Source organism: Myotis yumanensis, unplaced genomic scaffold (assembly GCF_028538775.1).
Source record: "Myotis yumanensis isolate MYYU_CA2020_CCGP unplaced genomic scaffold, mMyoYum1.0.hap1 SCAF_6, whole genome shotgun sequence".
Lineage (NCBI taxonomy): Eukaryota > Metazoa > Chordata > Mammalia > Chiroptera > Vespertilionidae > Myotis > Myotis yumanensis.
Window position 1 is genome coordinate 71654527 of NW_027223757.1, and position 25207 is coordinate 71679733.

The 25207-nt window shown below is 37.3% G+C and overlaps 1 protein-coding gene across 3 annotated transcripts in view; it reads left to right on the top strand.

Moving 5' to 3' along the window:
* The window catches only part of KHDRBS2 (KH RNA binding domain containing, signal transduction associated 2), a 564684-nt gene that overhangs the window by 524099 nt on the left and 15378 nt on the right, over positions 1-25207 (top strand). For all 3 annotated transcript variants that reach the window (XR_011471860.1, XR_011471859.1, XR_011471861.1), the window contains 3 exons: positions 12954-13571; positions 14047-14080; positions 14564-14734. The gene's annotated coding sequence lies outside the window, so the exon portion shown is untranslated. The remainder of the gene's footprint in view (positions 1-12953; positions 13572-14046; positions 14081-14563; positions 14735-25207) is intronic.

Genomic DNA, 25207 nt, shown 5'->3' on the forward strand with positions numbered 1-25207 from the left:
GCAATTTATTAAGCTGCACATGGATGATTACAGTGAGAGGAAAAGGTCACTCTATTTGACATGCTATCTTATATCTCAGTCTCTTATACTTCCTTGTGAGAGAAATTGAGAGAAAAGGAGAGGGAGTAATCAGATTCATACACCACTGAATGCTTTAACAATAGCTAGCTTATCTGTCTTTTCAAAAAAAAGTACAGAATGAGTCATATTAAAAATTGGTAACAAGTCACTCAATATTAACTTTTTCAAGGTTCTATTCCATCATGGTTCATACTTCACACTTCATAATGGGATAGAGTGAATGGTCTTTTTCCAAAAGATATTTGGTGATTCTTGGATCCTCTTCTTAGAACCTCTCAAGGCAAATTTCAGCACTACACACAGATGCCTCTCAAGGTGACCTCTATCAGCAAGTTCCCTCCCTTCTAGCTCATTCTCTGCCTGCCCCACACAGGTGACCCATATGTCCTATATTCTAACCTCTTAGTCTGTCTTTTTGGACATGACATATTTCAACTTGTCTGATACATCTTGCCCCTTCTTTCCCAATGTCTGCTGTCATCCCCTCCCTGCTCCCCTGCACATGGGGATGTGAAAAGACAAAGAAAAAGGCAATTAGTGACTGTAGAGGAAGAAGTACTGTGCAATCTATTCACCAGAGCCATTAAGAAATGTTTACTGTATTAATTATGAAACCAATACATGTCCATTGTAAATCAAAAAGTATGGAAAGGAAAAAAATCACTTTTAATTAAAACAGAAATAACAACTGTTTACATTTATATATAACCTACTAGTCACAAAGTCTTGATTTCTTAGCTAAAACGTTTAAGGGGATGCAATAGGTGAGAAAATTTCTCCAATTAGTCTAAGTTCTCTATTTCAAAATATAAACCTTAAAGTTAGAAGTAAACAAACTTACTTATGGAATTCACTAAGATCAGCATATATCTGTGACTGGAATGAAGCCAGCTTAAATGTCCTTAAATAGAGAAAATTATATTTACGTTTCATAAAGATAATCTTCATAATGAATTAATATTGAATTTTTAAACTGGTTATTTCAACATTCCTATTGGGGGAAGTAAGAATATAAATTTGTTTTTTATTAGTTATTTGAAACTAATATTAGGCATGCTGTTTTATGTTTCCTTATAAGACAACTAGAGGCTCAGTGCATGGATTCGTGCACTGGTGGGGTCCCTCAGCCTGGCCTGCGCCCTCTCGCAATCTGGGACCCCTCAGGAGATGTAATAGTGTGCAAAAGAGCAGGTGGCCGGGAGAAGCCCAAGCCCCGGCCAGGTGGCGCACCACTCCACTCAGTAAGCTCGCTGAGCACACTGACCACCAAGGGGCAGCTCCTGTGTTGAGTGTCTTGCCCCTGGTGGTCAGTGTACAGCATAGTGACGAGTTGTTCGGTCACTTAGGCTTTTATATATATAGATATTTTTTACAGTAAGTAATACTATATTCTACCAGAGAAACTTCTCTGGAATCCTTTAATACCTGATAACCCCAAAATACAAATTGGTTTAAGTTCTTAACACTTGGAGTGGGGGAAACGAGTTAAGTCGGCTCGCGTGAATTGCGCGTACTCCGCGGGAGCCGTCTTAACTCGGTTCATATAGATTTGCGGTGGAGTGCGGGAAACGTGTAAACTCGGGCCGATTGTAACTGCGTATTACCAAATATTTGTTTGTTTGCCGTTCACAAAGATACCTACCTGCGTATGCGAACCGTTTCATACCCATTGGGGTAATAGGTATAAAAATCCCTGATTTTGCGCGGGAAACCTAAATAATTGCCCGCGCCATCTTATATTTTGGCGGGAAATTCACCCCACACCGGAGTGTTAAAAAAATTTCTTTCATTTCTAGTAAGTAAATCATTTCTGTACAAATAATGGTTATATTAGACTACTAGAGGCCTGGTGCACGAAATTTGTGCATGGGCAGGGTCCCTAGGCCTGGCCGGTGATCAGGGCCAATCTGCGAGGTGACTGGCAAGGCAATCGGGGGACCCCTGCTGGCACCCACCTTGGCTGGCCTGACACCATCCCCTCGCTGGCCCAACCCCCAACCGCCATGCTGGTTGGGGCCTGTGGGCTAAGGGCAGCTCCTATGTTGAGTGTTTGCCCCCTGGTGGTCAGTGCACGTCATAGCAACCGGTTGTTCTGCCATTTGGTCAATTTGCAAATTAGGTTTTTATTATGTAGGATGGCAGAATTGCTGGTGAATTGGATTTTTTTTTGGATGGGTTCTTTTTTAACATGTGCATGCATGTGTGTGTGTGTGTGTGTGTGTGTACTGTATCCTTTTTTATTATAAAAGTAACCCATAATCAGGGTTTTTAAAAATTAGACTGTATATGTAAATAATTTAATCTAAAAATCAAAAGTTTATAATCCTCCTCCTCAAGGTTAACTCTGTTATGTTAACAGATTGGTGGATTCCTCCTGATTTTCTTTCTCTCCCTTTCCTTCTTCCACTCCACAGCACCTGTTACTTCTTTATTCACTTGAAATGGGATTCTGCTGTTTACATAGATGCAGAAGTGAGACAAATTTTGTTTCTTTGTGAACTAGTACCGATTTCCATGAGGCAGATTTGTGTGTGGAGGATTAAAGCTGTACTATTACACTACGAAACTTTAACCCACACTACACATTCTAGAGAATAAGCAAAGTTACTTTACTTTTCAAGCTTCAGTTTTCTTATAGGTAAATGGAGATAATAACAGCACATACTAATAGAATTGTGAGGTGTGTAAAGTAAAATCACACAGATGCGTTTATATCCTCTGCAAATTTAGTTAATATTCTTCCCCAAAATTATTTTTCCTTGACTACAAATTTTTATACTTTAAGATATCTTCATGGTGTGTATCAAATATAAAAATAAAAGCTATTTAACCCATAAAAATATTCATATTATTCAAATCAATTTGTAACTTAGACAATATTTTTTAAATTATTCTTCACTAAAATATTCAGCTAATACAGGCTTTAGAACACAGTTGTAAAATTTATCTTTTCTCATTATATTTACTAGCAAGCATCTATTGTGTATCTTCATAACAAGTATTATACGATATGCTTATACACAATCTTATAATAATGTTGCACATATACTAAAAGTGAAAGTGAGACTATCAATAATTTGGTATACTAGTTTCAATAATAAGGTGAAGAAACAGAAATTTGCAATAATGGAATGCATAATACATGTCAAGCATTGTATTAAGTATTTGTAAGAATGACTTCATATATTTTCTCAACGACCAGTGATATAAATTCTAAGGTATCCTCATTTTCTAAGTGGCAAAGCTGAGCCTGAGAGAGAAAGAACCCATCCCAGGTCACATCCCTGGTCAGTGGGGTAGACTCTAAATCCAGGCAGTCATAATCAGAGGCCTCATCCTTGACCCCTATGGTCCCTCTGACTTCAATGATAAGTTTTAGAGCAAACCAGTTTGAGAGGAGACCAAAATGTGTATGTGTAACTCATTTTTCAAGCTAATAAAGAGGAATTAGAAGCAATTCTCTTACTTAGAATATTTCCAAGATAAGTACTAACTTTAAAGTCTGGTGATAAATTTTTAAACATGTCTACATACATAAGCCAAAATATTCAGAATATTTCCTTCCCTTGGATTATTTAAAAGTGAGTCTTGTATAATAACTCAAACTCTATATATGTTGTGCCTAAGTGTGTTTATTTGCCTATCTTACCGTTGATTAAATGGAAGCTATGTGTATAGAATTTAGCCTTCATGGAGGTTCAGATGTCCAAAATAACAAAACTTCAGTAAAAAATGAAAATTATAAAAATACATCTCTAGGAAAATAGCCATGGTTGCTTTTTCTTTACTAATGGCATTCTCTATTGTACTGATTTGTCCAAATCCATGTGATTGCAAAAATAAAATGTACTTTTCCTTTGCTATCTCTTGTTCTATAGACAATCCACACTATTGAAATGTATTTTATACTTTATTGTACCAGAATGAAGGTGAACATGAAAATAAGAAAAATTTAATTTAGAAGAAAAAGGAATGTAGTTGGAAGGCTGAGAAAGATCCATTAGAAGTGGAACAGGTAACACATGAAAAAGAAAACATAGACCACCCCTTACAGCCTTCAAAGAATATAATGTCCTGAGGTCTAAAAATTATCTTAAATCACCATAATGTGCAACTTATCACATAAGGCAGTAACTTTAAAAATTAAAAACTTGCTTTCCCTTTACCACAAACACAGAACATTCCACTGTTGAATATATCTGGAACTTCTGTTGTCTGTCTCAGAGCAGTCACTTTCAGAGATCATTGCATTTTCCCTTCACTTCCACCAGCAGATGTTTTTACCACTTTAAAATTTTTTACCCAGTGTTGGGTAAAAAAATAAATATATACACCAGCCTCTCACAGTGCATCTTAATTCAAATTGTGCTTTTAGAAAATTACAAATTATTACACATCTTATATTGATGTTTGAGAGATACTGTCCCAGTTATATTTGAAAAAATCCTGTATTTTGGCATACTGTCTACTGTGAGTAAAAAATAGTAATGTGAGAAGTAATAGAATTAATTCTCCAATGTTCTAAAAAAGAATTGCTTATTTGTTGTATTTAGATTCTTAAGATATGTAACATAGGATATTATAAAAGGTTAATTACTAATGAACGAAACTTGGTGATGAATTGATTTGATCGCTCAGAAGTAGGAGAGGTTTGTTAATTCTCTCAGGATGTAATTCCAAGCATCTGTGTATTTTAAGTAATATTCAGATGACTTACTGAATCCTTATAGTTTTCCATCTCTACTTCTAACTCTTCGTTATATAACTCATGAAAACACTTTAACCTGTAAATGAGACTAGAAATGATCACCTCTGACTAAGTGAAATGGTTTTAAAAGAAAGTGGCCTTATGATAATTTTCAGCTAAAAAATAGTGGATGGAAATTAGTTTGCTGAGCTAAACACATTGCTGGCTCTCATATGAGGAAGCCTGTCAACAAGTGCAGCATCTTGGTTTAAAATGTTCAAGAGCCTGGCCTGTGTGGCTCAGTGGTTGAGAATCGACCGATAAACCAGGAGGTCATGGTTTAATTACCAGTTAAGGCACATGCCCAGTTTGCAGGCTCAATCCCCAGTGTGGAATGCACAGGATAAAGCTAATCAATTATTCTGACATCATTGATGTTTCTGTCTTTCCCTCTCCCTTCCTCTCTGAAATCAATAAAAATATATTTAAAAAATAAGTATGTTTAAGAAATATTTAGAGAAAGAACACCCATACATTACCATCCGAATAACAAAAATAGAGCCCTCCTTGAAAAAGGCTTATCTTTTTAAATCTTCACTAGAATAGAGATCCAGATTTGTGGGAAGCATTTATCAAATATAACTAAATGAATAAATATTAATTTGCCTCCATCTTTTTCTAATCTTATATTTCTTCTGTACCAATTATATGTATAGCATATCATTTTTATGTAAAATACTAATATTGTATATGACATATGTACATACTTATATATAGTATGTATATCTAGTACCTATCTATGCCTTGATATCTTAAAAACTTTGAAAATAGTATTGTTTTTAATTATCACAACAGCTCTATGAAGAAAGCAGGGCAAATTTTCTAACCCTCATTTTAAAGATAAGGAAACAAAATTTCATAGGGTTAAGAGATTTGTCCAAAATCACCTAAATTCTAAATGGTAGGACATGTTCTGAACATTAACTTCTCCAAAATAACTAATCTTCTTGTTTTTTTGTAAATGATAGCATCAGTGGTGAAAGACAGATCAAGTTTGTATGAGAGAGAACACTGTCCATGTGTAGTAATTATTAAACAGCTTTTTATAAAACACACTCTATAAGTAAACCAAAAGCTCTGAGATGTACATTTACCTATATATAAACATTCACTCATAACTTTAATAATTAACATATAGATACCTTCTAAAGATGTGCCATAATGTTGAATAATTTTTTAAAAAACAGCTTACTGGTATCAGATCCATATGTAATTAATTACTCAAAATCAAGAGCCTAATGATTACAAAAGTGTAAAGTGAATTCAAAATGTCAAGTATATGACAAATTGAATTATTTTTTTCTGATTTAGCTGGAAGAGGAAGAAATAAAAATGAATTAAAAGTGTAAAATATTAAGTAAGAAATTATCAGAAGCATTGCAATTTTTATTTATAATGCATCAAAATTAACACTCGCTCCATTTTTTTTTTTTTAGCATCTGTGATTCTCAGAACTTTTAAAGAAAAAAAATAGTGAATTATTCTGCCACTAGATAAAACATTAGCATAACTTTGGCTATCACTTTTCGTATTCACATTAGTCCTCCCATCTTTAAAAAAGGGGTGGGGACTTTATAAGCCTTGAATAAATCAGATGTTTAAATGCCCTGTGAATTTCAAAGTCTGATTTTGGCTTAGTTTGCAAAGGCCAAAAAAAGTCACTGCAATTTTCTAATTTTAAATCAAGCGCCCTATTTTGAGAAAAAGATCTCTGAACGTTTGAGTCTAAATTAAACAGATCAGCAGTTGACTTTGATTTAATTTCCTAAACAATTTCATTTAGCAGTGGAGAGACAGGCTTTTTTTGTGCGAGTGTAGTCATCAGGGAGGATTCTATTTGATTCAATTTATCTCTGTTCACCTTTATTATTAAAGTGCTTTGCTTGGACCCAGAAATACCTACATGTCACAAACTCACTGTTGAAGTAATACATGGCATTTCAATACAGATTTACAATTAATCTGCTGCATTACACCGTGCAGAAAATATACTAGCTACTCTAATATAAAAGCAGCATATTAGAGTCTTAGGCTTACTTAGTTTCCAGGTCACACCTCATTCCTGAATTTGACATGATGTCCTGAATTCTTGCTCCTGTGGTCTGTCAGATAGCTGAACTGTGCTATACATTTCAGGTTCTGATGTGTTCAGAACACAGGTTTCTGGTTAACTTCTGAGATCAGGACGTGCACTTTTTAAAATTAAGCATAGGTAAACAATTAAAACATTAGGGTTCATTATATAAATAAGATATACCACCTAAGTTTCAAATAGTATAACAGATACAAATATTTGGTGATGAGATCATTCCTGCTGCCTCCCTCTCCCAATGTAGAGGAGAGAAGTGTTAGAAATGGAGAAGAAATGAGAGATGACTTTAATTATGTCTATGATGTTCATCCCCCCAAAAAAGAGAGTATGATTTTTTGTATATGTTGCAGGGTGTTTCTAGAGCATGTATTTATTTCTAAAGATATATTATTTGATAATGATATTTGCTAAATATCTAATTAGGCATTATTTTCTTCTCTTCTAATAATAGATTTGTTTTTAGTAATGTTAAAATATTATAAGTGTCTCGTTTTATTTATTTTCTAATTAGACTTTATTATTACTGAAGTAGAAGTATACCTTATTTCTCAAAGTAACCCTCATTAACATTAAGGTTAATATATTAACATTAATATATTGCAGCTGTATTCAATTTTACAGACTTATCAAGTTATAGAAAACATTTACCTTAGTTTGCAAATAATTTATATATACAACTAGTATATTTACTCTTAATAGGACCATAGGAACATAAAAATATAATCATTTAACTTATCAGACTATTGCTTCCTAAGTATAGTAGTTTTTTATTCATTATTAATCATCTTTAGTGCACAAATAGCTAAAATAGAATTTGGGAACAGAAACTTCAGAACGAGGTACAGTCCATTAAATTGTCAATGGCTATATATAATGATGGAATTACACTTTCAAAATCAAATTATTGGAGCACAAAATAAGGTATTAATGATCCTTATGATTAAAATATGAAAATAAAATAAGATCTTGCTTACATTGTATAAAATATCTGTTTCATAATATCTTTAATGCCGGGTACACTTATCCCTTCAAAAGATTCAGATCTTACCAGAACTTAAGCAAATGAATAAGATTATTATTTCATACTTTAATGGAATTAGTATAAATTTTATATTTTCCATATCATATATTTACTCAGCCTTTAATTCTATTGATTAGGCAGTTTTAAAAGTTTATCTTTTTCTCACTTTAAAATGGTGATGTTTAGAAACAAGTATTATCTATTGAACTGATCATCTAAAATAGGACATTTGCCAAAATTAGCCAATTCTCATGATAAGCATTACTTATAATTGATGTAATTCCTTTCATATTTTAAAATAGACTTTTATAATGGAGTTAACAGAAAAAATGTATGACATAAAACACTTAAGGATCATCTAATAGTTCTGACTACATTTAACATTAGTGACATATGTCTTATATTAACATAATAACACTCAAGTCTATTCCTCATATTTAATATCCTAAAATATTTTCCATTATTCTAATTTTTGATATATGAAAATCAGCTATAAAATAACTGGAGAAACATACTATATGGGTTTCTAATTGGAATTAAAATTAAGGATTTATTATTTCATTCCTAATCAGGTCATCTACCAAATGCCCACCCAACACATTCAAAATTATATGTCACATATTAATTTCTCAGTAGCTTCAAAACTAGACTAGGCATGAATTAGAATATTAATTAGTATCTAACGATATGTAGAATTAGAAAAAAACCCAAGTAAGGTGCAATGAATTTGGTTTTAATGTCAAGCAATGATACATTTAAAATTATAATAAAAGTCAATTGCTCTGCTAAAATGTTTCTTAATGTGTTATAAACCATAGAGCCACCTTTATTTAAAAACTGTAATACAAGTGCTAAACTAATCAAATTCAAATCAGCCCAACTATATACAAGGAATACAAAATAAAGGGAGAAAATGGTAGACATCAGTAATATTGTCAACAATAAAGTATTTTTAAAAGAAATACAAAATAAACTAAAATATGAAAGGTTTATTGGCTTACATTCAAAAGCAGTTAGCTTTAAAATTGGGCCAACCAGGTGATAAGTTTGTCATTTCTCAGTTGTATTCTTAGTGGAAATTTGTCAAGAATGTTTTGACATTTTTTAAGCTTGCTATCTGATTTATCCCTTTTTATGAATGTCAAGTTGATATGTGACCCGTGGTCGGCAAACTGCGGCTCGCTAGCCACATGCGACTCTTTGGCCCCTTGAGTGTGGCTCTTCCTAAGCCTTAGGAGGACCCTAATTAAGTTAATAACAATGTACCTACCTATATAGTTTAAGTTTAAAAAATTTGGCTCTCAAAAGAAATTTCAATCTTTGTACTGTTGATATTTGGCTCTGTTGACTAATGAGTTTGCCAACCACTGCAACCATAGGACAGGGAGAAGAGGGCAGCCACAGTTCCACTAAAATATATACATCAGCACTTGTAAATACCATGCATGGTGTGAAAGTAGCCTTAATTTCCAAAAGGAAATGAATACTCTCTCTCATTCCCTCAGTTCTTGTGGTCTTTCTCCTTTCCCTTTTCCTTTTTCCTTCCCTTTCCCTTCCCTTCTCTTCCCTCCCCTTCCTTTCCCTGCCTGCCTGTCTTTTTTCTTTGTCTAATGGTGCCAACTAACATGGAACAATAAGAGATACTATTAATTGCCCACATGTTGGAGACATTAGATCTCTTATATTAGAATGGAGAAGAGTAAATAAATATATTTTTGCCATATTCAAATAACTATAAAAAACAAATCATTTTTTCATAAATTCAAAAATGGCAGTCTTTCAGCAAAAATATATTTTCAGTAATTTTACAAAACTTCTACCAAAGGGAAGGGTGTTGAATTTATACAATCAGCTACTGCTGTGCTATGTCTTATATAAGGAAAGTAGAAATATCAATAGGTTTGGAGTTACAAGCTAGAAAAGCAACCAAAACAAAAGCTGAGCACTTCTAGTATAATAAACCAAGCCTCACCTTTTGACTTAGTCTGACCAGGTTATTTCTATTTTAACCCTGTTTTGATCTTCAATTTGAATGCAGCAAGGCTCAACTTACATCGACCATTTCCTTCCAACGTTTGATTTTTCTGTCATTCTTATGGGAGTGTAGAAGATTTTTAAATAACAATGTCTGGTCTGTATTCCCTAGCTGATAGTTTGAACTACTCTAAGAACCTGGGGATTTTTAATAAGAGTAGAGGTTCCATGAAACTTAGTTCTCAAATAGCTTCTTTGAGTTTATTCATCAAATAATTCAGGGTGTAAAAGTAGCACATAAACATTAATTGAATAGCCATTAAGCAGTATGACTATTTGGTTTTGGTTGATAGAAGACATAAAGCTTCGTACCCTGTGGTGGAAAACAATTAGGTCTTATGATGAGCATGCCATTAAATATACTACTACCAGACACAGACCAGTTCCACTTTACAAAATAGCAGTCAGCTGCCGTCAAAAGCCTGCCCGCGTTATAGGATGTCATAATTTTACTGTCATGGCTTAGCTGCTTATAAATATTGTAGTGTGCCTCATGCCTCATGCTAATGCGATGACTAATGGTTGTCATTATCTTCATTCAATCTCATAAAAAACTTCCTCAGGAGAGCCTGATCCTAGCTTGAATGCTGCTTAAAGCTAAACTGTTTTTCTAAAACACAGAATATAAAAAGCACTTAAGTACAAGAGGTTGGATGGATAATTTATTTTGTTTTGAGTATGTTTGACAGCTGCTACTGTGGTTAAATTTGCCATGAGCCGAATTGATATCCCTTATGGGAATGCCTTATAGATGCCCATATGTGTAATTGTATAATGCTTTACAGTTGTTCTGCTCATCTGGGACTATAGGTGAAGATGTGTGATAGGAAAACTAAAAGCTGGAATAAATTGGACACTGACTGTTTGGAGGGTCCAAGATTTTAACCATGGAGGTGAGTCCCTCGTAGGATATAAACCATTTGTGATGTCATGTGTGCACTTGACTTACAAGACGGGAACAGAACACTTCATTAGGGGCCCAAAAAGAAATGCTTAAATGGATTAAGCAGCTCTTTGCATCTGATGGAAAGCAAATAGAACATGAAATTAATGTCAAACATGTGAGAGACTTTTCGTTTAATTCTACGCTGTAGCAGCATAGCAGCAATGCCTCGATTCTCAAATGCACATGGTTTTGTATGTCTTATCGCACCAGAACTTAAGGTTATGCATTTCTGTATTACAGAGTAAAAACTGAAACTGAAATCTATTAATAAGAAAATATATGTAGTTGAGGGAAGGTGATAAATATTCACATGATTTCTGATAAGCAGGGGCCACGGTGTTCCTGAGGAGAGTAAATGTCACCCGCCATACCTGAACGGATCTTTCTGGAGCCCTGGTCTGAAGAGTGATTGTCATTGTCCTTCCTAATATCACCTCCGTGTATTCGAGGGAAAGTTCAGTTTTTTCGGCGAGAGCACTGATGAATAGTGGGCTTCCAATAACTGTTTGTAGAATGAAATGGGGTGGAATGGAGCAGAATGGGCCAGCCTAGGACCATGATTATTTGTTCCCTCCTAAAATTCTAATTTGTTCGAAAACAAAAGGAGGGATCAATGTATGGCTGGATGAGTGGTCAGGGGTAGAGGTGGTTCAGAAGAGAAGTTTCTGTTTTCTTCTTTATACGCACTTTTATTTTAAAAGGACTTACTTAGAGAGTATACATTACAATGTATATGGTTGTTTAATGAGGCAGGGAACTGTGTGAGATATATCAGAAAGCTTCTCTTGAAAATACTTAAAGTAAAATTTTAAAATGTTGAATGGAAGCTCATTTCCCAGGACCTTGTTTTCAGAGAGAACTTGGGAGAGACTTCAGCTGAGGTATGAATACCAGAGAGACACCAGGCCTCCGTCTATTTTGTCTCAGAGGAGTTTTGATGGAGGCGCACCATGTTGAATCTGACCCATACATAACATCTTTCCAAAAAGTTCCATGTAAATTCCCGTGCACAATATAATACTCCCTTGGGAACTTGCTTTCAGCTAGAAAATATATTGCCGATAAGGTGACCATGCATTCTGGTTTATTATGCCTGCTGTCCCAGCACAGTTATTAATAGCACCACCATTCACTCTCGGATGTGTCCCCAGTATGCATGACAAATTATGGTAACCGTATCTATAAATAATAAAAAAGTGTTAATAATAATAAAATAACCTTTATGGGAAGCTTGCTCTTCGTCAGAGACTTTGAAATGCTTTCATGTATAATGACTTCTTCACAATAACCCAATTAGAGAGGTATTTTATTTTCTGCATTTTACAGTTAAAGAAACAAAGAGATGGAGAGCTTAGAGAGATGGAGAGGATTGGGCTACTCTCATAGTGAGAAAATCTGAATCCAGATGGAGGTCTGACTCCTTAACAACATATGCCTGAGGATAATATTCCCCCTTCCTGTTTTCTGGTCAACAGTAACTGGGTGGTGTTGTTCTTTACTTTTTCTAATCCTCACCTGAGGACATGCTTATTGCTACCAGAAAGAGGGAAAGGGGGAGGGAGAGAAACATTGTTGTGAGAGAGAAACACTGATCGGTTGCTTTTCCATGCACTCCTTGGTCAAAGATCAAACCTGAAACCTAGGCAAGTGCCCTGATCCAGAATTGAACCTGCAAACTTTGGGTGTATGGGATTACACTCCAACCAACTAAACCACACTGACCAACACAACATTAACTGTTTTTATTCTTCCTAGTGAGTATATCTATATTTTAATAAGTACCATGCATTTTAAGAGGCAAGCAAAGAGCACCTAACTAAACTAGAAGTTAACTGACATTTTTACTCCTATTACTACTACTACTACATTAATGACAATAACAAGTGACTAGTGTACTGCAGGCACTGTATTTGGGGTTCACTGTGTTCTCTCACTGACCCTTAAAACAGCTCTGCAAGGCAGAACACTTGAACCCCACAAAAGTATAAATTGGAGTGCCCTGCGGTCCCAGATCTGTCTCTTGCTTCAACAGTGTGTTTGGACGGAACAGATCCAAGGACACCCCTTCTTCCAGCCTCCGGCCACTCTCCTGCGTCTTACCCAGTCACCACCTTCAGAACCAGCCAACACACCAGGTTTTTTCCTACCTTAACTCCTTATTGCTGCACAACCATGACTCCCAAATTCGTCAGAATTACCCCACCGAGGTGGAGGCTGCGGTCAACCACCTGGCCAACCTGCCTCTGCGGCCCCACACCTACCTCTCTGGAGGCTTCTATTCCAACCGTGATGGTGTGGCTCTGGAGGGCCTGGGCCTCTTCTGGGAGTCGGCAGAGAAGAAGCCGAGGGCGCTGAGCGTCTCTTAAAGTTGCAAAACCAGCACAGTGGCCACATTCGCCTCCAAGATGTGCTGAAGCTTCCTGAGATGAGTGGGCAAAACTCAGGGTGCCATGGCAGCCGCCCCAGCCCTGGAGAGGAGCCTGAGCCAGGCCCTTTTGGAGCTGCAGGCCCTGGGTTCCACCCGCTCAGCGCAGACCCTCAGCTCTGACTTCCGGGAGAAGAGCTTCCTGAGTGAGCAGGTGAAACTCATCAAGAAGATGGGCGACACCTGGCTCACCCCGCAGGCTGGCCCTCCCCCAAGCTGGGCTGGGTGAGTATCTCTTGGAAAGGCTCACCCTCAGGCCTTTGGGGCTCTGCTGCATTCCCCTGGTGTCTGGCTTTTGCCTGAGCCTCTTCCCGAAACCACTAGCCATTCTTTTAACCACCCTGAAGCCCTCTCCCATGCAGTGGACCAAATGGAAACAATAAAGCTTTTGACAGAAAAAAAAAAAAGTGTATAAATTGCTTTAGCTATTAGCCCTAAGTTGGTTCAGCAGTTAAAAATGAAGACTGTGGGATTAGTTATTTCAGCAGGCCTCTCCACCGGACGTTCTATGACTAGATGAGACATCTCTGGAGTAACTGATTACCAGGATGTCAGGCACGAAAGCTGATGCTGAAGGAAGTTCACGGGGCCAAGAGACTTCCCTAACACCTCATATTCTGTAAGCTATCCTGCAACGTACTGAGTTTACTAATGGCGTGCACTTTACAACTTTTATCTTTTGTTTTTCTCCTCACCATAGGACAAATGAGAAGAGAATTTGGATTTGAACCAAGGTAAGTTTCACTGCACTGTGCTAGGAAGAGCTTCCTTCTCTGAAAGTCTTTAGGAATTGCCCTGAAACTTTCTGAAAAGCAGTATTAAATAAAGATGAATACATGATGTTTGTTCATGATCAAATTTTTCCCACCACTATTTAAAGAATATGAATAGAAAAACAGATATGATAGTCTTATACAGAGGTCATTGAAATTCTTTGTTATTTTTTCTAACAAGAAGTGTGGAAATTCTTACTAGTGCAGAAAAAGTTCTATGTAAGACGATTCAGTTCACTTGGGGATATGATCACATAAATGCACAAATAGATTATGTGTCATTATAAGATGCCAAATCGTCTAGTGTAATTTGAACTGTTGTTCTTAACTGCGAGTGTGTTATGTGTGTTGTGTTTTAAAAATACAGATGCTAGACTGTTCCTGCCTTGACTGAATAAGTTTGTGATGTTGAAGCCTGAAACTGTGTATTTTTTAACTCCACAGGTGATTCTGAAGTGCACTATGAATAACAACCATTGGATTAAAATACAGGTGGAGCATATTAACATGCTAATTATGCAGATTACAAAAGAAGAGGTCCATTTAGGCTGAGATTTTAAAAGATGGCTTATAGAAGAGATGCGATTTCAGTGAAAGGTCAGATATGGATAAGAGGTTGGTGGAACAGAACTTTTTCTTCTTTTCCTTTTTTAGTTCAAAATTAAATCTTGCCTTTGAGGTTGCTTTTTCTGCATTCCAGATTTCCAATTGGCTTATATAGATAATAAAACTTACAACAATAAATACCTGGGAATGTTCCATTATCTAGTAATATATCTACATCATGGCTACATGCAACTCAGGTTTAAAGTCTTGCTTGAAAGCTTGTATATATTATTAACATTATATCTGAAATAAAGACTGAAGGGAAAGAAAAATGTGGAAAAGGCAAAGGAGTTGCAAGGGACCTTCTCCATCCATGTTTATGACCAGAACAGCAGGCAAATCCCTCTTCTCAGGCCAGTCTTTCCAGAGGGAGGAGCACGCAATTGCCATCCTGTCAATGGGAGGAACAAGGCTTCCCACACTTTCCCAGGTTCGATCTGCTGACCAGCATTTTTTATGGAATGGGATTATTTGTTTTTGTTTGGTTTGTTGTTAATAGGGATTTTTAAAGGCATGACTGTCAAAAAGATCACCAAAACTTTGTATTACTGTATTACCTCTACCCAGCCCCAACCAAGCCAAACTTCCCTAACTTTTTGTTGTTGTTGATGTTGTAGAAGAAATGTTAGGAGATATTCATATCCCCCCAGTGGGATTTCATAATACTTTTCAAAACAGGTTCTTGAGGAAGAAGGAATGATAGGAAGAACAAAGAATGGAAGGAAAACAAAACACAGATGGAAAAAAGAGTATGCTGAGCTGATGACAGAAAGCTTTGATTGTACTATTCATCTGTGTGTTTTGGAGGATAAGGAGGAGGGCATCCTGTAGTGAGTGGCTGTGGACATGTGTTTGTAAAGTGTTTTTAGTAGTGATGCAGCTTTAACAATAAAGAAAAATACTCTGTTGATAGTAGAGAAAGAACAGAGAGGATACAGAAGGGGGAGCTTGGGCAAAAGCCACTGCCAGAGTACTGGATGCCTGAGCTCAGCCTCAGAGCCACTCAAGCGAAGTCCTCGTTGGCTCTCCCCATGTGTCTAGTTTGGTTGACACTGTTTGGCTAATGAGGTTACACAAGTGGCCACTCCTCCCTAAAGGACTAATGGATGAACTCTTGAGGTGATCATACTCTGTAGGAGACACATGAAATTCTTATTTAGACCAGAACCCAAGCCTTCCAAATTGCTAACTGGGATCTTAGTAACCCTACTAGAGGCCTGATACATGAAATTCGTGCAAGGGGCTCGGCCCTTGCAGCCCTGGCTTCATCCAGAAGGTTGTCCAGAAGGATGTCCGGAAGGTCATTTGGCTGTCTGGTCTAATTAGCATATTACGCTTTTATTGTTATAGATGGGCTGCAAAATGACCTAAGAAACTATGGTTTGGAAAATGTCTGGCTCAAGGCATTATCTACTAGCCATCATATAAATGCTTACACTTTTTCAGCCTCCCCTCTCCAGCTGTTGTGTGATTACCTCATCCCAGACAAGCCTGATTATCATCAGTAAAAACATACCGAAAATAGACATGATTACATTATTCTTTCTAAGCAGTGATTATACATGAACATATCTAAAATAGTTTAATTCACATTGAATTTTATAAAACAGCTGAAAATAAAAATGAATTCACATTTGAAGAACATCTCAAGGGTGGATCATCAACTCCATGGCATACCTTGAGTACAACAGTAATTTAATCAGCCCGGGGTGTGCTAGAGCCACAAGCTCAGGAGATCACTAGATGCAGACATGTGCATTTCTTCTCAACTAGGCATTTAGTGGCTTCACTCTGGTAGCTTGAAGTGGATGCTGCTGGGAGTACTTATACCATGGAAATTGGCAAATGCTATGTCTTAGTCTGTCTGAAGTATTACAACAAAATGCCACAGACTGGGTATCTTATAAACAACACTAGAGCCCCAGTGCACGAATTCGTGCACAGGTGGTGTCCAGCTAGCCCACCCCCAATCTGGGCCGATAGTGGGTGGGACTGGCTGGGACAGGGGTTGGCTACCTGGCCCTGCCCCCATTTGGGGTGTGTGGGGCCAATCAGGGGAGGGGCCGGCCAGGGGCAGGAGCCGTGGGCAGTTGGCAGATCAGCCCCACCCCCTGGTCAAACTCCAAGTTGAACCCCCAGTCGAACTCCCGGTCAAGGGGATAATTTGCATAATAGCCTTTTATTATATAGGATATATTTATTTCTCATAGTTCTGGAGTCTGGAGTCTAGAAGTCTGAGATCAGGGTGCCAGCATGGTCAAACAAGGGCCTTTTTCTAGGCTGCAGACTTCTTGTATCCTCATATGGCTGAAGTAGCTAGCGAGCTCTGTGGGATCTCTTTTAGAAAAACATGAACTCCATTCAAGAAGACACAACCTTCATAACATAGTCACCTCCCAAAGGCTCCCTCTTCTAACACCATCCCATTGGGCATTAGGTTAGGATTCCAATATGTAAATTGGGGGGGAGGGCACAAATCATCAGGGCTTTTTTTTTTTTTTTTCCCAGAGAGCCAGTACACCACTGAGTTACATGCATATGTTAGAAGACACTCAATATAAAATATATGTCTCTGTGATTAAGTTTGTTGCTTAGCTTTCTGAGTACATATTTAAAGAACACACTGCTTGAGACAGTATTTTGTTAGACAGTTAAGGCTCATATCTTACTAATTGTGACTTAACCTCCCTTTGCCTTAGTCTATCCTTAAAATGATAACATAATAATACCTACTTCATAGAATTGTTCTGATGATTAAATGAGTTAATATATGTGATATACTTTTAAAAGTGCCTGGCACAGAGAAGGCGCTCAATAAATATTTTCTATTAATATCAACGGGAGATGAGACTACATGGTTTCTTACTAAAAAACTCCTATTTTCAGTTTTTGTTCCTGGTTGAGCTTTTCTATCTTCCCGAAGCCCATACACAACTTCCACAAGTCCTGTGAAGAACCATTCAATGAAAGCACATCAGATCACTCTGAGATGCATAAAGTACTATGTAAATGAAAGGTGGAATAATTATGTGAAAGCATCATCTTGAATTTTGTTTATACTGCATCTTTGAAATGAGCATCAGATTTTTCTCTAGGCAGTTACTGCTCCCACAGAAACAAACACAGATGGTGCCCAAGCTTCCTACTGCATAGTTTTAGGCAATGGCATTTATCACAATACCGCAGGTCACTAAATGCACAAAGACTCAAAACAAACCCACTTCTTCACGTTAGGCCCACATGGTAATTTAGGCAAATAAGCCTTTGTTTGATAATTCAAGGATTTTCTGATTTGTAGAATGTGCTAGCACAACAAACAGAAAATCTTACAGGTCGGCAAAGTTTTACAAAATAGGATCTTAAAATGAAATTTCTTTTAGAGACAAAAATCAGATTGTTGTTTTTGATGAGTGTTTCTCACCAAATTAAAACTAGTTTCTGATGAGTGTTTCTCACCAAATTAAAATATGGTAGATGTTCCCATTTTACCATGACCTGGTCAAGCAAAGCCCAGAAAGTGAGAAAACATGTGTAAAAAGATATTTTTTCTTAGACTCAAACCTTCTGAGAATCCAGTCTCTGGAATGCAGGCTTCCTTTTTTTCAGCAAAATAGTCCTGGGAGCTCCAGAACCTAACTCTCCTAGTTGGTTCTTGGGCCAGTCTGCCCTTGGATCCATTCCTTGTCTCTTCTTTCCCGCTCCCCACCCCCCACATGCACAGGACAGAGGTCTGAGCCCAAGGCTTCCCTTCCTAGAGTACTGTCTCAATTGGCTCACAGCTGGCTTCTGCCAATGGGGACTTGGGGGTGGGGGCAATGGCAGAAAACTTGAACTTGGGAACAAGGGAGAAGCCAGGGCATTTCTCTGGACATTCCTTTGCCTCCTGCACCTTCCCAGGCAGCACTGAAGCCTGCCATGGTTCTGGCTCTCACCAAGTAACCCAAGTCCCTCCCCCCTCGTCCAGTGTCCTTCCAGCCTGGGGTTGGTTATGACCTTTTCCTCTTGCTACATCTATTGGCCTCACTTATCTCTGATTGGCTTCTTCTGTCTCTTTCATTACCTGTTTCGGGCTTTCATCAATAACCTGCATAAGAATCTGGCATTTATATATTCCAGGTGAATCCTATTTTCCTTGATTGGACCCTGACTGACCCGAGGTCTAATACAGGCTCCTGCTCAACTGAATTCTTGGGCAAAGTACACTGTTGGAAGTGCAGTTACTCTGTGTTCATCCCAAAGATCTCAGAGGACCCTCTAGAGCAGTGGTTCTCCACCTTCCTAATGCCGAGACCCTTTAATACAGTTCCTCATGTTGCGGTGACCCCCAACCATAAAATTATTTTCATTGCTACTTCATAACTGTAATTTTGCTGCTGTTATGAATCATGCAGGATGTATTTTCATTGTTACAAATTGAACATAATTAAAGCATAGTGATTAATCACAAAAACAATATGTAATTATATATGTGTTTTCCGATGGTCTTAGGCAACCCCTGTGAAAGGGTCGTTCGACCCTCAAAAGGGGTCACGACCCACAGGTTGAGAACTGCTGATCTAGAGTATGAACGCCCACAGTCACTGTTCTCTTTGCAGCCCTTCTCCTTTAGTTAAACGAAGATCCTCCCTTGAGTCTGCTCTGTGCCATGTTCCTAAGATGAAAGCAGAGAAAAATTACTTTTCTTCATTTCTGCTAACAAGACACTCAGCCATTACACTTGAATGTTAGTCCAGCCTCTCCCCCTTCTTCAAGCCACACTCCCCAAATTCACCACAGGGAGCTGATTTATGAGTGGTTCTGCTACCAAATGGTAGTATCCTTCCTAGAAAGTCACAGAGGATGACAGGGTTCCCAGCTTATTTCCACAGGGATGACGGACAGGGTGGGAAATGGATCTGTGAGCTGCTAGCATTCTAAAATTCTATTCCTGCTGCTTTCTTCCCAAGGAAAGACATTTGGGCCCTGAAACAACTCCAAATTTTAAAATGGCTTTAGGGAGTTTAAATTAATTCTAGGAATATACTCTTAATGCACGAGTGTCAAACTAGGCATGCGCATCCTGTGCTTTCGTTAAACTTATTTTGGAATTTGAACACTGAAACCTAAATTGATGAGGAGTTTCTAAAAAGAATATTTTGTGAACATGTTCACCTTTTTGCACACTCCCCATCCTATTGCATTGCCCAATGCTTCTCCCCTTCCTGAAATGATCTTTTTTTCTTCTATTTTCTTTTGTTGTGTTATGAATTCTCCACCAAATAACCACATTTCCAGGAGTGTTATCTGAACTTCCGTACTCATTGTCTGGGCGACTCCACTTGTCCTTGTCCATGCCCACATACTGCATTGTCTGAAATACACTATGTCTCTGTCTCCCATTAGCTTTTATGCTCCAAAATGAAAGGACTATGAAGACCATGTTTCATCTCTGCAGTCCCGTGCTCTGTAACTTTCTAGGCACTTAGGAATCATTCAAAATATATTTGTTGTACTATTTCTGAAAAATATTCTGACAGTTCCAAGGCCTCTCGTGCTGGCCAAATTTAGTATTTTGGAACACAGGATGAAAGGTTTTGATTGGTTTGTTTTTGTTTTGTTTTTTGCACTAGGAACATTTTTTGCCAGCAAACATATAGCAGACACTGGCTATTTCACAAAATGCCTAGTGTTTGTGCCCCACATATAGAAGTTCCTGTGTTTTGTTGACCAACATTGATAAATAGGGAACGAGGCACACAAGAGGAATGGGAGCACCTTAGCACATTTAGGACAAAGATTCTGAATTCATTGTCTTGTTTATGTTCTCCTTCGTTATAGTTGCATCCTCTTTCTGTGTTTGTCTTCCTAAATTTGAACCCTTATTTTCAGTGTCCATCCAACTATATTCCCGCTGCTTCCACCATCAATTAAGTAAATTCCATGTCTCTGACTCATTTCCCTTGGAAAGGATGAGCTCAATCATGCTCTTTTATTCCATAGATAATGGCTCTCTTTGTACATTTTGGTCCATTGCCTCCAGTGTCATTTCTCATGCATCTGTTTATTCTACCCAATTAAACTCATAGCTTTGTGGTCTGAAGTACATTTTCTATCTCCTCATAGAATGTTCACACCACTTGTGAACTAAATATCTTCTGGATTTTATCAATATCTGTGCCAGCATTTTTAGTCCTTGTCAAATGAACACATTGCTGAGTTCACTCTGCAGCTAGACCCTTGGGTGTTAGGTCAATCACACAGGACATGGCTCTGGGTACTTCCTTTATTCCAGTCCAGAGTCCATGGGCCTGGCTGGGCAGCCCAGGGGCTTCAAGACCCTTTTACCACTTTTCTCTAAAGCCAGGAATATCCCTAAACCACCTCTCTCGGGGACTCACTATGGCCCTTTGAGTAATCCCCATCTTTGATAATTGGTTCTTTATTACTAGACCTGTTCATTTTTTTTATAGCACTTAGGATAATTCATAACTATATACATTTACATAACATATATATAAAGTATATGTAGAATAAGCATATAAATAAAGAAGTTAAATGTATTTATGCATATATACATATATTTATACCTATATAAATAGGTATAGTTATATATAAAGTATATGTAGAATAAACACATAAATAAAAATGTTAAATTTATACAAATAAATGAAATATATAGTAGATATAAAGTATATGCACATATGTGTATAGGTAATACAGAAAACACCCATATGTGTGAGGGTACATATGTGTGTGTTTTATGCTTTCATTTTCTCTTTCCATCCACATAATTCCTTCACAAGGACTTGCTTCACTACGTGACACCCAAGCCTAACACAGAGCCTGGCACATCATGGGTTATCAGAAATATTTGTTGAATAAATAATGTGAATGAATGAAGCTGTAAGAGCAGAGAATTCTTTCCAGTCTTAGTCATATCAGATCTTAAGTCTTCCTATAAAAAAAAAAAAGAAAAGAGGAGTAGAAGAATAGAAAAAGACAGGAGCCAAGGTGCTAATCTCTAAAATTTCATGGATGGATAGTATCTCCTCCCAGAAAGAGGCTCACAGACTTCTCAGTTGGTTTTTATCGAGAGGGGGAAGGGGAAGACAAGGAAGTCTCTGCTATCCACTGTTGGTGCTACCCACTAAGAAAGACTACAAATATCTTAGCAAAAAGTTAATTATTTTCAAAAAATTAATAAGGCATCCCTACATTTACTGTTACAAACTTCTTTTTCTTCTCTCTGAACACAACCCTGGTATCTTTAGAATATACCTGTAGCATGTGCAATCCTTTCTCCTACATAACAGTTCTGATCACTAAACAGAAGGAGTGTGGCATAACTATGGGAGGAAGCAGTAGAGGATGGTGGCTGACAACAGGGACTGTGAGGACAGACTGGTTTCAAGTTCTCACTCCACTCTCTGGAGATGGTAGGCAAGTCATGGAACCTGCTTTGTCTCTGTTAACTCCTTGTCTCTGTAAATTGGAGATAATAATACCTAACTCATAGGACTTCTTATGGGATTAAATAAGCTTGAATATGTAAAGCCCTTAGAATAATGCCTGGCACACAGTAGATATTCAGTAAGTGTTCAGTAATCATGCTCTTATTCTTGATGTCACTATTTTTGCCACCATCTCCGAATCAAGGCAGGTTTACTTCTAATACAGAATAGATGCATTTCCATTAAGCACGAGAAAGGGAAAGAAAACAGAGAGACAATGAATACATAAGTAATAGTAAGCAGGAAAAAGATATAGCAGTAGATGCATCATCAATGTGAAAAGGCATGATTGAAGGTCAGAATTCTAAGATTTTTATGTCCTCTTGGTAAGCAGTTTTTCTTTCTTTTTTACTCCTGGTAGAATATATTCCTTCATGTACCTTTTAAATACCTAATTATGATGATTACTCTTATTTCCTCTTTCTTAATCTAAAAAAAAATTGGAAAACTGCCAATTACAATCAACTTTTTAATAATCCCCAGTCTTGTAAAGGAATCAGAAGTAATTTAATCGAATTATTTTGAAACCTGTTCATTCAAAGGCTATTCATAGTCCCCTGAGTTGTTTGAAGTCCTTTACCTCATCAAAAAAGGCATTAAAAATTTTCCATATTGTTAAACTGTATATGTAATACAATAACACATTTAACACTTAAAAAAAAGAAAAAGAAACTTTCTCACCTGACTACACCCTCCCCAGCTTATTTGTTCTTTATTAACATATATATGTATTTGACAAATATCCATTAGTTTCTATTATGTATCAGGCATTGCACTAAAAACTAAGTCAAAAAATAAGCAATAAAACAAACAAAAAAGGAAATGAACAAGGCAAAGTCTCTGTTTTCATGAAGCCTAGCATTTAGAGGAGGTTTGAAGCAATGAACAAAACACATAATATTTCAATTACATGTTGAGATCATCATTATGCTGGAAATAAATGGAGAGCTTGAGATAGACTAATGAGAATGGGTAGTAGGGAGGGTGAGGGCTATCTTAGGCCAATTACAGAAGGCCTTTCTGAGGAAGCAACACAAGAAACTCTTGAGGAATTTATGGAAAGGGGCTATGAGTAAAGTAAGAAGACAACCTAGCTGGATATTAGAGTAATCCAAGCAAGAGAGATTTGTGGCTTAATCTTAAGTGTTGGCAGTGGGGATGCAGAGAACTAGATATGAGAGATGATTAGAAGATGGAAATGACAAAATTTGATGAATTAAATTGAAAAGGTAGGAATCATGTATGACTTAAGTTTCTGCCTCAAATATTAGATGATGATTCCATTTACTGAGAAGGAAAAACTGGAGAAGTACCAGGAGTTCTGTCTTGATCAGGTTAATTTCAAGAAACTTATGTGATGCCCGAATGGAGATGTTAGATAAGCTTTCGATACTGATGTGAAGCTGTTATACAAACCTGCCAAAGATGGCTTGTATGTATTGGCTCCTAGGTCTTTTATTTCTTCATTGGAGGCTGAGACCCAAAAATCAGCCAGTGGAAAAAAATCAAATTTTTACACACCCATTTATTTTTTAAATAGGCCAAACAAGCAGATTTTTTTAGCCATTTAGCACCTGCCTGTTTTGCATACCTTTGCAAAATCTCACCCCACATCTGATAGCAATAGCTAAACCCAAGCCATAAGGACCCCAAACCACCGCTGCCCTTCAGAGCTCTCTGACCCAGAGACTGCCCGCCATGCAGCTTGGTGACTCGGCCCACATTCAGAAGTCCCTTCTCCAACCACCCTCTCCCAGGAATCCCCTAGTCCTCCTCCATTTCTGCATAGCTGCCCTGAGCCTTTGTCTCTGAATAGACTCCTGCTCTGAGGGACTTCTCCCCAGTGAATTTGTCAAAGCAGCTCCCAATAAAATTTGTGTGTGCTACTGCCATCTTGTGGTCATTTTTCCCCTTGATCCACTGCAAAATCTCTTTAACCCTCTACAGAAGCTCAAAGATCTGACTTCAGATGACGAGATGGAAATAATTAGTATAGAGATGGCCTTAAGACCATGAGAATCAATGATATTATTTCAGGAGAAGAGTACAGAAAGAAAGAAAGAGGGCCCAGGACTAAATCTGAAGTTTCACAATGTGAGCTCTAGTAAAGAGAAAAAACGTACAACTATAGCCCCTTGGTGAATTTCTCCTCATATTCTATGACTCAGGCCAGATACTGGTTCCTTTGGGACAAAACCCTGTCTCCTCCTCTACTAAGCCATGCTGTGCCAGAATGACTGCCCTCCCTCTCTGCTACTGGGTTTATCTATGTTATTCTTCTACCACAAGTTACAGGAAGTACCTATTTATTTGTCAGTCTCCACATGAGGCTCTCCTCAAAGACAAAACATGTGTTTATCTCTAAATTCCAGATATCCACCATAGTATTGCTAAACAAAAATGTTCAGAATTTGACTGAACAAGTGAATGAATCACACCATCTGACTGTGTTAGAATGGGCTGCTAATGTGGTGATGGAAGTCTTCAAGAGGCTGGGGAACATTAGTTCATCATGTGTTCATGATGATGGTACTACTATCCATTTCTCCTTCTCAATCTGAAGTTAGGTTCTACCTCCATCCTAAATAAAGACATTAGGGCAATGGACTTACATATATGCAGCGATAATGAAATAATGTGAAAATATTTCAAGTAATTAGAAAGGTAGCTAATTCCAGACAAACTCAAGGTGGCATAATATTACATTAATTCGGTACTGCTCCTTTACAATTTTTTTTTTGAATAAAGAACAATAGCATTTTAGGTCAAGTTATATAAGATCTGAGACAATTCTTTATTATTAACTAGATCCCCTTTTTGTGATTTCAATGTAGTTACCTTTTGATTATCATTTGAGGGAGCAAAGCTTGTCCACGAATATTATGGATGTGTTATAACATTGCTTCCATATATTTTTCACTAAGATACATGTTCATCATTCACAATTTGGCCTTTGAAAACAAAAATTAACCAATATTGAGGAGGTCTGTGA